The sequence below is a fragment of the Apaloderma vittatum genome, unplaced genomic scaffold (genome assembly GCF_000703405.1).
Source record: "Apaloderma vittatum isolate BGI_N311 unplaced genomic scaffold, ASM70340v1 scaffold2288, whole genome shotgun sequence".
Lineage (NCBI taxonomy): Eukaryota > Metazoa > Chordata > Aves > Trogoniformes > Trogonidae > Apaloderma > Apaloderma vittatum.
The window spans coordinates 47020-61264 of NW_009728835.1; the positions used below are offsets into that span (position 1 = coordinate 47020).

The 14245-nt window shown below is 42.9% G+C and overlaps 1 protein-coding gene across 1 annotated transcript in view; it reads right to left on the reverse strand.

Moving 5' to 3' along the window:
• RUNX1 (runt-related transcription factor 1) overlaps nt 1–14245 on the reverse strand; it is a gene marked incomplete at its 5' end in the record, with an annotated part of 67073 nt that overhangs the window by 34897 nt on the left and 17931 nt on the right. The gene's annotated exons all lie outside the window — the stretch shown is intronic.

Genomic DNA, 14245 nt, shown 5'->3' on the forward strand with positions numbered 1-14245 from the left:
AGGCAGAGGAATCTAAGCTTACTTTGAATAAAGCAGCAAGCAGGCGGTGAGCAGGGTAAATTAACCCAGGCCTAGAATCCTCCTGAGGTCACCACAGGGCACCCCATTCCCAGGCCAGCTCCCTCTGAGCTGATGGGAATATCGTTGCCTGTCTCTCTACCATGCGGCCACCAAGCAAAATCCCTGGACCTCCTGTCCGACGCAGCCCTGTGCTAGCCCAGATGATCCTGATGAATTTTAAGCATTGAAGGGGGTAGTATCTCAGCTAGCAGCCTTCTGCACAGGGCCTCCTCTGAAGCTGGGGGCACATCCGAGGTCTGTCTCATCCCTTGGGCTTGTGGAAATTCTGCTCAATCAGGGAAGAAAGACCAGCACCAGCCAGTGCCTTCTCAGGGGAACCCTGGTGTTGTTTTCATCCATACGTTGTAATTTTTGGTGGGAACCACCCAGAATCAACACCAGGCAACTGTCACCTCAAGGTTTAGTTCCAAGAGCGAATCTTCCCCATTCCCCCATAGAAGAGCTCTTTAACCTTTTCTGCTTTGCTGAGTGCTACAGGTAGCAACACAGAACCTGTTTTACATGAAGGTCTGCAGAGGAAAGTGAAGAATTGTGTCAGAAAAATGTAACAAATATAAATTGTTTTCCCAAGCCACTATAAATGCATAGGCAGAGCTTTGCTAGGGCGACTTGTATTTTTTGTGTTTATTAGCTTTACTTTGAAGCCACCCTCTAAACATTTTGCTTAAAGAGCAGGCAAGTTCTCCTCACTTCACCCCTGTAAAGCCAAGGACTATTATTATTCCCTTTTTATAGGTGGAAAACTGAATGACAGAGAAATGAGGTGACTTGCCCGTGGTCAGGCCATGACCCTGTGGCAGACACTCACCTCCCAGCTCAGCGTGGCAACCACACGCCCAGGCTTCCCCTTCCCAGGAGAGTAGCGTGATGAAGGATGAAAAAAAGCAGCAGGAAGGAGCTTGGAAACTCCTGCAGCTCTGCTGAGACAGCAGTTTGGCTGCAAGGATCAGCCACTTTTGCAAATCAGATGGGACTTTTATGGGAGTCAATCAAATGTACAGCTGTAAATGACGAAGACCTTGGGCCAGAGCTTGCAAAGAGGGACGTCTTGCCACAAGACAGCACTGCTATCCTATCCTCATGTCCCTGTAGTTTTTTACAAGCAGCAATTTGTGAGTTATTAGCAGAGGAAAGAAAAGGGCAGCACTTTTTTCCCTTGGGTTTCAGGGTCAATGTTTGAGACAGTGGAATAAATAGGACATGCAGCATGCTTGGCTAAACCACGGGGTTTGGGGGGCTTTTGGACTTTTTTGCCTTATCGCTTTCAAATACTGTCTCAGTGAGGTCAGGCTGGTTTTTTTTTACACCAAATATTAAACAAGGAGGGCAGAGAAAACATTAGCTTTTCCGATACTTTTACAGCAGCGCAACATGAAAGTGCTTTCCCTCTTAATGGGAAGTTTTATAGACTTTAAGAGACTGTGGAGCACGCAGCTTGGCCCATGGCCATCTGGTTGGGGCTCTGGGTGCGGAAACAACAAGGAAAAAGTGCTTTGGCAGCCCCCATTTTTACGCACATCAGGGGCTCACTGGGAACAGCTGCCCAGTCTGGGTTCCACATGGCAGCGCCATAGAGAAGGCAGCAGCACTCTGGGCTGCTTCGAGGTGACGGAAAAGAAACTGGTTTCCCATTACCTTCACTTTAACCTACATTTTAAAAGCATCACTAGATGTCCTTCAGGTTCAGAGGAGGAGAGCTAACAGAGGCTAAGGAAAAGCAACACTACACTCATTCTGCTAGCTGAAGCTACCAAACTTTTACAAGTAAATGCTGCTGGAATGGATTACTGGACACTTTTTTTGTTGTGTAATCAAGTCATAGGACTAGTACAGTCTTTGTTGCTTGCTCTCATTCACTCACAAATCTGATTCTTTGGAGCTGGTGCATCAGGAGGTTTTGGGCAAAAGGTTTTGGGCCTGGGGAACCAGTTGTCTGAGAGAGACTCTCTGGCTCATGGCTGCTCAGCATCTTGGCGAGAGGCAGAGCTGAGCAGAAATGCCATAGCTTTTTGTGCGTCCTATCCACAAGTTTTCTGCCCTAAATCAGCATTACACTTGTGTGGAGATAGTATAAAGGGAGTTTAACTAAGCAGAACCATGTCTCACCAAGGGGAGCAGAATATCAGCTCCTCTGTCCTCTGCACCCTTCCCTCAGCTTCGCTTTTCCCCAGGTGAAGATGGAAACTTTCACACGCACAAAGTGTGTGAAAGGAAAATACAGCTTCTGGTCAGACTTTGCCTACTCAGAAGTAGGAAGTGACTGATGAGACCCAACATTTTGGTTTAACGAAAGCTGGCTGCTTTGGAACTGCGTTGGATCTTGATGCAAGCATCTCCTATTTTCAGTGCTTTTGCATTCAGGACTTTGGTTTGGCTCCAGCTCCAGTGGGGTAGAAAACAAGCCATGCTTCATTGTGGCCCGTTAATAAAATGGTAAGCATTGTTTTGTATCATGGAGCTAAAATAAATACAACTATTTTGTACATAGTGAAGAATGAGAAGAAAATATACTCTTTCACATTATTCTAGGAAGTGTGCAAACTATTTTTAGCACAAAAAATAATATATTCTTGTAAACAAAAGTGAATTATAGGACTCCCATACTACTACCAAGCTGGGAAATGCAAATACTTGAAAATCAGCTATTCTGCTGTCAAAAAAGCTTTTTTCTTTTTTTCTAATGATAGAAATAGTACCTTAAGTTCATCAATCAGTAATATTTTTTCTTGGTGCCAGATATCCCAGATATAAAATACTTTGAACACTCTTTTCATCTGATCTCCTATCTGCACAGAAGGAGCAAGTAGTATAACTTTTCTAGGACATCGTTTTCTGTGTTTTCAAACAGACCTGATCTGATCCCATAGAGATGCATGCACATGCCTAGTGTAAGGCACTAACCATTGTTACACAGCAGCCCACGGGGCTGTAGGAAACCGTGTCTGAAAATAAAACCAATCTACAGAGTGGCTTCCTCTCTAGCCTCCATCACTTGGAAAAGACTTACCCCGCATAACGTTAAAAGTTCCTAAAAAAGGAATTAGACACACTGTAGGATATTTTCTCTTTCCTCAGTTAAAAATATTGCTGTGGTGAGGAAAAATAGTAGTGATGCTAGTCAGACCTTCATCCTCGACTCATCAGCAATTATATTTTTTTGCTGTTTTTTCTTAAGCACTTCTTTCCAGACAGAAGGCACATCATGGTAGACAGGATATTATGCTCAACGTTTTTATGCCATGTCTGTAATTACCAGCAGAATTGGTGTCAGTCATTAGACCCAACTTGACCATACGCAGGAGGTGCTGGGAAATTTGTGAATGAGATTGGCTGCTACATGACTCAATGACCAGGCTGACATTCAGCTGCCCTTTAGAAGCAGAACTCCGAGCAATGCCAAACACAGACTGACTGACACTAGGAAGCCCTTTCAGATGCTCTTCTCCTATCAGCTCCCTGGCAAACCTCACGCTTTCTGTGTCTCTATGGAAAAATCTGCTTGTTCCTCCAAGCAACTGCAGACAGATTAGACATTTTGGGTGCGATCATTTGTCGAGCATTTAATTTTTCCACCAGGTGATCCAATTTGGCTGTGTGTTGAACAAGTGTCCAGTGATATCAACAAGATGAGCAAATATCTACACAGCAAATTCCCCGCTCTCCAGTGACTCCCCACCTTTCCTGGGTGAAATTCCAGGCAGCTTCTTGCACCTCTCTTTGGGGATTAGTGGTCCTGCTGTAAAGACACGCACTCTGAGCAGCTCATGCATTTTTTTCCTATGTGATTTAACAGTAGTTATTTTCGGCAATATTTGTTTTCCTAACTCTTTTTTAAAAAATCAGTGTCTTTTTTTGATAAAAACACCACACAAACAGACACTATATGTAGAGCAAAATCTTCGGTGAGGGGGAGTCCTGCCACAAAACAAGTGAAAGCAGGCAGGTGAGTCTGGATCAAGCCCCTCTTGCCTACACTAGAAAACAAACTTCAGTTTCCTATCCCTATTTGCAAACTGAGAGCCTTTTCCGTCGCTGATTCACTATCCAGCTGCGTCGGGAGAGCTCCAGTGGGAAATGTCCCCAGGAAGAGGGGACAAGCGGAGTCTGTCAGTCTCCCTTGCTCCAGCCAGCATGATCACTGTGAGACTGTGGGCTCCTCCAGGCTGAGTCCCTCCAGCTCTCTCCCTGACTCCTGATGAACATATGAAAAGCCTCACGTCTACCCTGAGGTACCACAGCCAGAAAAAGCAATCTTGACAATTTTCGCGAGGCAGGAAATATACTTCCTCTCCCCTCAGCTCTGCTGCTGAGGCTTGTGCTATACTAACAAACAGCAATGCATTAACATATTTTCACTTAAAACAGAAGTATTTTTCCTGCCCTGGATCCACCAAAATTTCTGATGAATCTCACATATGTGTGTCCTCTATTTCTGTCATGGAAGTGCAATTATTCTGTGGGTTCACCCCATGAATTAGGTCATTGCAATGAAGTAAAAGTAAGGGAACGGAGCCTTAGGAGTTTGTAGGGGAGAAGTTGTTCGTGAAAGTTAAATTAGTCTGCTAAATTATACCCTTTGCTTTCTTTTCCCTTTCCCTCATGTCAACGTATATACTTGAAAAATCCTGACTCCTTGACAAAGTTTGAATGACTCCCAACTTAAGCATCTCATTGCCAAAAGCCTCCTTTGTTTCTTTATAGTTTGCATCTTCCCACACGTACAAACTGCCATAAAAATAGCCTCCAGCCATGGGCTGAGACATCATAGTCGAAGATATATATGAAAGAGTAGGTGCAGAGTGAGATGCAACCAGCCAACAAACAGCTCTGCAACGAACCAAGAAAAATACCAGCACAAAAAGACACCTCTGCCCAAAGAATAGCTGCAGAAACACAAGATTCTGGCAGCAAGGACTGAGTCGCCATTTGAGCAGCCCTTGGGAGAAGGTTGCCTCTCCGCAGAATACAGGGGACCAGGCTCCTAATTCAGGCACCGTAATCAAATGTCTAATCTTAGGTGGGCTGAATCTGGACCCCCTCCCTCAGCCCAGGTGAGAAAAATAAGGGATGATAGCATTTGCCATCTCTGCAGTGCCTCTGAGAGGGAAAACAGACGGGGAAGTTAGCTGCCCAAGCATGGTATTGGAGGTCGGAGAAATAGCTCAGACAGAAACCCATTTCATCAGTCTTGTTGAAATATTTCTAGACAGTGAAAGGTCTCCATCACTTGGCCTCAGAGAGAGATGAACAAGGGACAGGTCAAGTCCTGTAGCTCACTGTTTCTGTAAACCAGGGTAATCTGGCAACACAAAAATAAATTTGTTGCCCATAGATACTGACCATTCAGACTCTGATGACTTGTAAAAAACTTTTCTCATATCCATAAAGTATAGATCTGGGCTACACGCTTCCCTTGAACTTGCTTTTACCAAGCCCAGTGACTGGTGTTTCCACACAATAGTTGAAAATATTTGTTTTTCCAAAGAAATTAGTTTGGATTTCTTAATCCGCAGGTTACTAAGCAGTCCCTCCTCTGTACTAACACTCCATTGTGTCTACACAGGACTGCAGTTCACTGAAAGCTCATAAATTCAATGTGGTTCTGCCTAGTCTTTATTTTAGGTTCTTGAACTATTTTTTGCTTTCCTCATTTTCTTTGCAGCTGCAGAGAGATATAGTAAGCTACTGTATAGCATTTTGAAAGCAGGGCCTCTGAGAAGTTTCCAAACTGCATACAAGCAGGTTATTCTTTGGCTTGTTTTCTTTGGCTTGGTGTTAGCAGTACAGAATGAGTCAAACAGTATTAACTTTCAAGAGGGAAGTGGTGTGGTCAACCAAAACTGTTTGCGGCTAGATTGCGAAGATAGGTAGAGCAGGTAATGAAGAACAGCCCATAATGCAGGGTGTAGGTAGGAGAGGCAGGCAGACTCAGACAAATAGAATCCTTAATAATTAAATCAACACTGTCGCCTAATTTTTTCTGCAGCTTTATGTGCTAAGGTTATGACACAACCTGTCTTTTCTAGACTGGTCAGCCTCGAGAAGATGATCTGGTGCATGTTGTGCTTAATGAACTCAAATTACAAAACTCTGCAAAGGAAGAATAAAGGTCAGGTGCTATTTGTAAAAAAAAAATAAATCATATTTTCATTTATGGCTGGTTAAATTCTTTCTCATGTCTCCTCCTATTTTCACAGGCTGTTCCTTATCCGTTCCATGATTAAAGAAGGCAAGAGAGGTGTTTCCATTCTTCCCTCTCTTTAGGATGTGTTTCAGTTATTAACAAGCACATTGTGCCCTCATACAAGAGACAACTCCTTCTCTTACCATTCAGAAGCAGAGTCGAGATGGCCACTCGCAAGCATTGCTCACCCTTTGCACAGACCTGTGCAGTGCTGACATAGGAACGGTCCGACCAAGATTTATCATTAACACTAATAGAAAACACATTTACTCATTACAATTCCCAGTTACAGCAGGTTAGCAAAGAGCAAGGGCACAGATGGAGACTCAGAACAAACGTCGTTTTTGCATTCTTCACAGTGGATGACAAAAGATGAAGCAAAAGCCCGCACTGTTTTTGTGGCGATCTGCAAGAAGGAAACTGCTACACCTTCAGATAATCCAGGGCAGGCAAAGCTGGGAGAGACTGCAGCACAGATGGATTTTTCACCCCTTCCAGTTACACTCCAAGGAGAAAATAGGGCTGTTCACTGAAAGTGCCACATATCTTCATCCAGCCTTCCTCTTAGTCACATGTTGCTTTCATAAACCCATAAGTAAGGCAACTCCTCAAAAACCGCGGCTTCAACAAAGGTGCTGCACTTCCAAAAGCTTGTTTGGCAAATGGGAGCATCTGACCACTCCATGCAGAGTGAAAGTTTCCCTTCCCTTTCTACCAGCTCCCTTAGGTGCCTGAGGAAAAGCAGGCCCTCCCTCCCACCTCCTGAGGAGAGCAGGGCGAAGGAAGTGGGTTGTGGAAGTTGAGTTGACTCAGGTCCTGCTGCCCTCCAGTGCATCTGTGAAAGAAACTTTCTCGTCTGCCAGAAGCGTGGTAAACATTCGGTGGCTAGCCCTGGAGGGACAGTGGGATGCTCACTGATGCTCCAACAGACCAGCTTTGCTAGCTAACCTCTTTCTAGGAAAGGTGGAGGCTATATGACACCCTTAAAACCACAGCAGACAGCTCCACTGAGGGGTTTCAATGACAAGTCCAACCTTCCCCAGCTCATGCAAAACCCCAGCAGATGCTTCAAACATGCAGTTTGCTCATGTTTAATGACTGCCATTCAAAAGTCCTTCCTTGATGAAGAAACATGATGGATTGAGAGACCAAACTCAGAAATCTTTGATTCAGAGCACTGCCAATTTCACTGGAAAGATTCTTGGCATGTCAGTGAACTAGTCTTCAGTAGGGACCAGTGTATAATAGCATCCCCGATGGCCAACCTGTTTGTGAGGGTGCTGTATAGTAATGCTTTTCTTTAAATACCCACAAAGTACAGGTGGCATCTATGCAGTATTTTTTGTATTTCTATAGAAAATGCTTCCTACTCACCAAAGGCTTGTTCACTGATCTTAACAGCTACGAATTCTTTGTAGGTAAGAGCAGTTAACAGGAGAAAGTCAGACCAACTACTGCTTAAAAACCATTTTCAAAAGTAATATACATTCACCTAATTCTGCTTTTGTCACAGTTACAGAGTACTTCCCCACCAATTTCAGCAGAGCCCGAGGCTGCATATCCCTTGAAAATGCACCATGCAAATATAGGTAAACACTTAAAAATATTCACCACAGTCTTTGTAGCTGTTTGACCACTGGGCAATAAAATGATGACTGTTAAGTGGGAAAAAAAAAATAGGTTGACAAAGACAAAAAAAAGGTGAAAGAAATTTTACAAAAACACTACCTCCCCGTTCTCAATTTAAAATCACACTAATTCAAGGAGGAGAGGAAAAAGAGCTGTGTGGGATTAAGTGACTGAAAAAAGGAGTTGAAATAATTTCTTTAGGACTAGGCCAATCTTAATGCCATTCCTATTCCACACTGCAGCAGCTCTGATTTCATGTTTACCTGCTTTATGCGAGGAAGGAGCTCATTCTGTCAATACTTCTGTGTATCTTTAAAAAAAACCGCCAAACAACTAAGCAAGCAAATACATATGAGCTACTACACTTGCAGAAAAGCAATCTTGACATAGGATTTTGTACTGCACATACATGACAAATTTATTGAGCTAAAATGATAAATTCCCTGCCTCACATCACTCGACATCAACTGTGCTAACTGACTCAGCAGTGAGATCAATACATGCCAGGTGAAATAATCCTGTTCCATCTTTTCCGTACAGAAGTGTCTGCATCATGAAACCTCAAGTATGCTGCTATTTAAAAAAACTGTTGAGGTCCTACTTACTGAGTAGGACTAAAAGGATCCTCCCATCACTGTTACACCAGGAAGTACCAAGCATTCACATAGATTTCACGATCCTTTGCACATCTGACAGAGAACAACTAGCGCTGTTTTTAGGATTTGCAGGTAGCTTCTGGCCAGTTAGAGTCCATATGAGGCAGATTTTGCCTGGACTTTGTCTTCACTGAGGGATCTTTTCACTGGGGTGGTTACAGCAACTACTCTTCTTTTATTGTTCTTTTCAGCTCATGGGCAGCATGGCCCATCCCTGGAGACATTCAAGGTCAGGCTTGATGGGGCTCTGAGCAGTCTAATCTAGTTAAAGGTGTCCCTGCTCACTGCAGGAGGGTTGGACTAGATGACCATTAAAGGTCTCTTCCAACCAAATGCATACTGTGATTCTGTGGTTTTATGGTTCTATGATTCTATGATGATTCTATGCCTGCTGGTATGTCCATATGATTTCCATCTAAAACCAACTGCTTGTAATCACAGGCTTTCCTTCAGGCTCCTGCTCCCAGTGAAAGCCCCCTGGGGTGGCCAGATGAGGGGAATCTCAGGCCTGACACCAGGCCTCCTAACTGCTGTGAGGGGGCCAGCCCCAGCCTGGAGCTGCCCCAGACCCGAGGGGTTTGCCCCACTGTCCCCTCATAGAGGGGAAGAGGCTGGCTGAGCAGATGGGATATGGGGTACTGAGACGCCTTTCTGTGACAGAGGGGACCTGAGAGTTGTGGAGGTGACTGTGGATGCTCTGCAGAGCTGACTGCATCCATACATCTGACCTCTAGTCTCCTTCTGCAGCCAAATTTTTAACATTCAGTGCCAGGTGGTCCTGTGCTATGAGATGCCTCTGGCAGCTGTATGGTCCTGTGCTAAACCAGATGGCCCAATGCTACATCACTGGAGTAACTCAGAAGGTTTGTGTGAAAGTGCATGCATGATGGAAACGGGCCAATTTCCCCCTCACTCTTCACTTTTCTTTAGAAAACCCAAGTCACAAAAGGACAAACTGCTCTCTACTCTTTCACTTTTTGTGTACTTTCATTATGAAAAATGGGCTGGTGGCATGCACAGCTTTCACAGCAGGGGTAGACGTGCCCAACTGCAGGACGTACATTTTAGGCTGTTGTTCCCTTGCCACTTTGGGGGACCGTGGAGCTGGTGTGACTGCCAAGGGGGCTGCTATGACTGTCCTGCTTGTTCAGAAACATCTCCTTCAGTCTGCAAGCATACCCTTGCAATAATGTATCACTTTGTTTTATTTGAATGGATTCAGTTTCTCTTCTTCGTCCATCCTTTGGTGAGATACACACACAGAAACAAAATCAACACTGATCCCTTACCTATCTGCACTCATTTACAGACAGCAGCTCATAAAGTTCCATTGTGTGAATTTGAGCAAGCGGTGTTTTTGTAACTTCCCCAGCCGCTGCGCGCTTGCACATAACCACTGCATAAGCTAACTACAAATGTCCCCAGAGTGCACCCATAATTTAAGCACTGGTCCACCCATATTAGTGTCACCCAGACAATAGGACACGGGGACATAAACACACCAGCATAGACGCAGCAGTGAGCAACTACTGGCCTTTCTTGCAGCCCATCCCTTTCTTTTGTCTGTACGCAGTCTGTTTAGACTGGAAGCTCTCGGAGGCAAGTACCTTAGCCAAGATTTTTTAAAAAGTTATTAGGGAAGCTGAGTTGTATTGATACGGGGAGGGTGATGTGCTGTGGAGGACACAGCTAGCGCTAGCAAAGGAAGAAGAAGTCCCTTTTGTGTTTCTGTTATATAGACAGTCAACTTGTAAACACCAATAAAACCCTGTGCATTTTCCTCTACATGTTTTCTGCCAAGTAATTTTAGGCACTATAAGTATGAAGGTGTATGGAAGTATCTGAAAAGCTATCCCTGAAATTTATGGGGTGGGTCTATTCCAATGAAATGATGATTCACACTTTCATGGTTTCTAAACTCTTCATTGGTACATGTTAAGTCTCAGTTTCCCACAGATAGAGGCACTTGCAGCAGAAAGAAAGAAATTAAGTAATTTAGTATTATTTCAGCTCACTGAGATGAAACAGGTTTTTTTGGAGAACAGTTCAGCATTTCCTTATATGCAAGGTTGAAGGCGGAAGTGATTTAAAACCCTCAGCAGAATCACCCCTCCCCAGCCTGACGCGTGCAGAGTCTTCCTCACTCCTGCCATGGGATGGGGAACGCCAACTCTCTTCCCAGAAGCTGCTCTGGTGCTCTAAGTCTGTGGGCAAAGTCTGGATGGTGCAGGAGAATGGATAAGCAGATCAGGTGCAGTTGACACCACTGGCTTTTGGGGATTCCCTAAAAAGACCTCAGGCTCGCAAAAGGGGTGTTTGAAGATTTTCTTCAGAACAGCTACAGGCCACCAGCTTTCATTGAGTCTTAGGAGTGAAATCACTTTAGATCAGAGTTTAAAGATGTCCTTAACTGTGGTTGGCCAAATGTACACCTGCCCTCCCTGCCCTCGCTAGATTTGCCCAGAAGGCAAAACAAAATTTCCAGTCCTAAAAAGGCACTTCTTTGGCCAATAGCTTTTTAAGCTCCTTCTCAAATCCTGCTAAGCAATATTATTCTCATCTCTCCCTGCTCCTCAGGATCCTGCTACATGATATAAGAATGTCATAAAAGTATTTGGGAAAACCACATATCTAATACGGGATAATCACATTTAATGCCCAGCTTAACCTTGGATATCTCAGGCCCATGGAAGCTAAATCCATGCAGCCTTTTCATTTTGCACCATTTTCAGTCACTTGGTCCTTTAGTGATTTTTTCAGAGCTATATAGGTTAAAACAAACCAATGAGAAAAACAGAAAGAAGTAGTAAAAAGAAGAAAAACCTAATTTTTCAGCAGACGTACACAGTAGGTCAAATGGCCTAAGGGAAATATTTAATTTAAGAGTCATACTATTTCTACCAAGTTTCCTAACCAAAAGTATTTTCATCAGGAGCACTACTCTTGATCTGGTTACTGCTAATGATTTTCCCCATGGACTTAGCTCATAAAAACATAAATTGCTTTATGAATCATAGAATCATAGAAGTTGGAGAAGAAAATGATGGGTTAGGTCATCTCGCCCTTCTCCCTGACAGTGCAGTATTATTTCTTTTTATTAAAAAAAATATGAAAATAAGCATTTATACAGAGCTGGAGAATGAAAATGCTAAGTTCAAAAGAGATTTTAAAAATGCATAATGAAAGCAGTACCTTGGCTGTCTTTACAAGTCATGACAATTTGATGAGAAATATTGAATGGGTAGGCACAACCAGAAATTCAATGGCAAAAGAAGGACAATGGTATAAGTCCTGTGCACAAGTAATTATCACAATTGTAAATGCAAATCTAGTAGTTACACAGGCAAATGTGCTGCTAGGCAAAGACCTGGCCATCACAGAAACTGTGACCAAATGTACAGTGAGACATGCACGAATCCAAAGTCTACAGACCTTTGTGCAGAGCGAAGGTGGCACGTGTGATAATACACACTATGTCATTATCACCTATTGCGATATCGAAGTGCATCCCAGTGTGCCAAAAAGTCTGTGCTTTGCCTATTTGCATTTGCTGCCTTCAGTTTCAGCATTTTTCTGTTTTCCAGAAATGAGTTCAAGTCCTATTCTGTCTTACTTTTTGAAGTTTTCTTCCCCAAGCATGGCTTGTTGAAGAGGCTGTCCTTTTCCACTAAAAAACCCCACTTAAAGAATCCATCTAATCAGGGCTCAGAAATTGCTGTTGATTTGACGTTGTCCAAAGACAAAACAAAAATTTTCTGTTGTCTCTAAAGTTGATCAATCTTAAAGATGTTTAAAAATAGATATTTCTATGTTCTGTAAAGTTGACTAAAAATCATCCTGGTGTGAAGTTCTGAGTTTTGTCTCTGATGGCCTCCATCTTCATAAACAGCCCTTTACCTTCCAGCATTTTTCACAGAGAATGCAGGCACTCTAGAACTCAGATTGTCTGAGAACTGTTATAAATGTCAAGTAAATTAATCAAACACTCTTGGGTTTAGGCTTCAACATGTTTTCTTCTAGGTCTCTGTAAGAGAGCAGTATCTAATTTTGTTCCCATTACTGTCTTTCACAGATTTCTTTTGAACCAGGCATCTTAGAAAATACATCTCAGAACTTCTGTAATTCCTTTAGCTCAAACAAGTGAGTGAGTCATGGATCTGTAAGCACGAACGTTCCCAAGAATCGATTACTGAAACTAGAAACAGTCTAAGCTAGCAGTTTTTACTTTGATTCCAGCCTCAATGAAAGAAGGTCAGTATCATTTTAAATCCCATCAGCACACATGTTTTGATACCTTTAACCACAAATCTTGTAGGTGAGTTTGCACAGGTAATAGCCCTGCAATCAGTTTTTGTACAGGCTACATGTGTAATTGATCCACTTGAACCAAAGTGGGATACATCCACCAAGAGAGAGAGCGTAGGAGAGTAAACGTACAGCCGAAACCTGCCAGAACTGTCCCAGAATGAAGAATGCATAGGCTACCCCTTCTTTTTTCCTTCACAGACTGTGGTGTATCTCTTCAGGACAATCTATACCTCAGTCCAATGTATGAAGAGGAGATACCAGACTGATCACAACCACTGCTGTGATTCACAAACCCTTGGCGAAAGTCAAACCGAAGGACTTTGCAGCCTGCTGAAAAATGAGTGGAGCATAATCCCTTCTACATTGCATCACGAATAACTTGGCAATAAAAGGACCTGTACATTGCTACTGAGGGGTAAAGTCTGACCTCTTCCCCCGACATGCATAAAGTCTCCTCCACTATGCAGCTGATTTGCTTACAACAAAGTGAAATTATTTACAAGGAAGCTTTTACATACATTCAAGTTGGGAAGATACACATGTTGCTTCAGTCTGTATTATTCTCTACTTCCTTTTTAAAATGTAGAATCTTATTAAATATTAACTATTATACCAGCTGAAGAATTGATTTAAAACAGTAGGTTTGAGTGCAGGATGATATTGCTTCTTGCCGATCTAACAGACTCATATTCAAAAAACTGATTCTTATTTGTTGCTGCAAACTATCAATATGTCCAGGTAATTGCATATGTAAATCTGTAACTTGCATATACAAATATCGTTTTTATGTACACAGGTGCCTGATTTATTAGGGATATTTTTTCAGGAACAATTCAACCATAATTTAAAAAACAACAAAAAACCTCACACACCAAAAAACCCAAGCTAAGTAAGAAGCCTTACCCCAACATCAGTGGTTTTTTTTAAAGTCTGGCCTCACACCCAAAAAATATAGGTCACATTTTTCCATTAAATGCATGCATCATCATGATGCAACTCAGACAAATGAAGGCTCGAGAAGAAAATGCATAGGCAAGACATGAATTCTCTAAGCTATTTTAGTTGAAGTTTCAAACCTTTCTTTTCTCTCCTCCCCACGAGTTAAGCGACCCTCACCTGCCACTCTCATTCTCTAGTGGCTGGTTTTATTGTGGCTGTTTTAATCCAGCTGCTCTCTTCTCTCAGGATGATTCCACTTAAGCAACAGCCAGAACTTCTGCCAAGTGTGCAGGAAAACAAGAGACTAACCACAGATCTCTACTGACATCAGGGCATTTTGATAAAAAAACAAAAATGTGCTGTTCGGGCTAGTGACAGAGGTTAAACAATTGCTTCTGGTAACAGGTGGTGCATGTCCTGCAGAAGCATCTCTACCTGCAAATCTGCT